Genomic DNA, 2,433 nt, shown 5'->3' with positions numbered 1-2,433 from the left:
ATAATCCCTCTTCCTTCACACAAATATAAATACAAACTAAGAACAAGATGGACAATCTGGCGTTATGTGAAGCAAACAACGCTCCTCTAACGCCCATAACGTTCTTGAAGAGAGCTTCGGAATGTTATCCAAATAGAACTTCCATAATCTATGGAGAAACTCGTTTCACTTGGCCTCAGACCTATGACCGTTGCTGTCGTCTAGCTGCTTCTCTCCTATCTCTTAACATCGCCAAGAATGATATCGTATGTCACTTTCTCTCTCTCTCCAACAAATCTTTTTGTTTAAATTTGTTCAAAAGTGTACAGTAGGTGTTAGAAAACAAATCTGAATATAAGAAATAATTATATTCATTTTAACTTGGATATGAGACATGACATTAAGAAATGTGTTTAGGTATCCGTTCTGGCCCCAAACATACCGGCCATATATGAGATGCACTTCGCTGTTCCCATGGCTGGAGCTGTCCTTAACCCTATCAACACCCGCCTCGACGCAAAATCCATCGCCGCAATCTTCCGCCACGCACAGCCCAAGATATTGTTCGTAGACCGCCATCTCGAGACCTTAGCTAGAGCAACGCTCCATCTACTACCAGATGAAGAGCAGCTGAACCTGCTGGTCATATTCATTGACGAGCCCGATCGCCCTAAAAGGATTTCGTCCAATGATCAGTTAGACTACGAAGAGCTCATCCGTAGGGGAGAACCTTCGTCCTCCTCGGTTGCACGTATGTTCCGTATTCAAAACGAGCATGATCCGATCTCGTTAAACTACACGTCGGGTACCACGAGCGAACCAAAAGGTGTGGTGGTGAGCCACCGTGGAGTTTATTTGAGCTCTCTAAGCGTGATTATGGGCTGGGAGATGGGGAACTTCCCGGTCTACCTTTGGACTCTGCCTATGTTTCATTGCAATGGATGGAATCTCACATGGTCAGTGGCAGCACGTGGAGGCACCAACGTCTGTATAAGGCATGTGTCTGCCCCGGAGATTTATAAGAACATAGAATTGCACGGCGTGACACATATGTGTTGTGTTCCTACAGTCTTCAACATTCCGCTTCAAGGAAATCCACTTGACATGTCACAAAGGTCAAAGCCGGTTCAGGTTTTGACCTGAGGTTCATCGCCTCCTGCTGCCCTTGTAGAGAAAGTTCAGCGGCTCGGGTTTCAAGTGCTGCATGTCTATGGGCTCACGGAGGCCACTGGTGCTGTTCTCTTTTGTGAGTGGCATGACGAGTGGAACAGGTAATAATACAAATTTATAACTCTATTTACAGCATCAGATTTTCCTTTTGTTCACATTTACTAAAAAAGGAAAAAAATCACTTTTCAAAAGGATTGAAATTTAAAATAAAATAAAAAAGTGAAATGATGAAGTTATTTTGAACATACAAACCATGTTAAATGTTATTAAGATTGATTTAACATTTATATAACTCAATTAAAACAGACTTCCAGAGAAGCAACAGATGGAGATGAAAGCAAGACAAGGGGTAGGCATCTTAGCCCTAGCTGACGTTGACGTAAAGAACAAGAAAACCCAGGAGAGTGTCCCACGCGATGGGAAGACAATGGGAGAAATTGTCATGAAAGGAAGCAGCATAATGAAAGGGTATCTAAAGAATTCGAAAGCTACATCTGAAGCGTTTAAACACGGATGGCTCAACACGGGAGACATAGGTGTGATCCACCCGGATGGTCACATACAGATCAAAGATCGGTCCAAAGATATTATCATATCGGGAGGTGAAAACATCAACAGTATTGAAGTTGAGAATGTTCTTTACAAATATAAGAAAGTGCTCGAGGCCGCTGTTGTGGCCATGCCTCACCCTATGTGGGGTGAAACCCCTTGTGCGTTCGTTGTTCTAGAAAAGCGTAAGACTGGTCAAGGAGACTGTGATGATCAATTCATGACAAGAGAAGGTGATTTGATTAAGTATTGCCGTGAGAATCTGCCTCATTTTATGTGTCCGAAGAGGGTTGTGTTCATGGGAGAACTACCTAAGAACGGCAACGGAAAGATTCTTAATTAAACATAAGCTAAGACACATCGCTAAAAGTTTGGTTACTAATGATGACAATACTATTGGCATTAAGCACCAAATATCATCTCTCATGGAAAATCCTTACGGGTGAGATGATTAGAAATCTGGTATTTATTGTTTCGATTATAAAATTATTTTTGAATAAACATATGTAATGTTTAGTACAAATAATTGTAATTTACCAAAACATTTAGATTTTATTGTACTTTTATTCTTTAATTGAACTTAATAGATCAGTTAAATCTCATTGAACCTGGACGAACCATATTGATCCATGATCCAAAACATTTTTGGTTTAGTTATCAGGCGGTTATAAAAAATTGTCTCCAAGTTTGAATGCATCCAGAAATGTTAATGTAACATTCCGAGATGTGATATAT

The 2,433-nt window shown here is 40.7% G+C and overlaps 1 pseudogene; it reads left to right on the top strand.

Annotated features, from left to right (window-relative positions):
- Positions 1-47: 47 nt before the first annotated feature.
- On the top strand, positions 48-2,144 carry LOC106298008 (annotated as a pseudogene).
- The last annotated feature ends 289 nt before the right edge of the window (positions 2,145-2,433 follow it).

Source organism: Brassica oleracea, chromosome C6 (genome assembly GCF_000695525.1).
Source record: "Brassica oleracea var. oleracea cultivar TO1000 chromosome C6, BOL, whole genome shotgun sequence".
Classification (NCBI taxonomy): Eukaryota; Viridiplantae; Streptophyta; class Magnoliopsida; order Brassicales; family Brassicaceae; genus Brassica; species Brassica oleracea.
The sequence above is the reverse complement of the archived record's forward strand: the minus strand, read 5'-3'. Positions and strand labels throughout refer to the sequence as shown.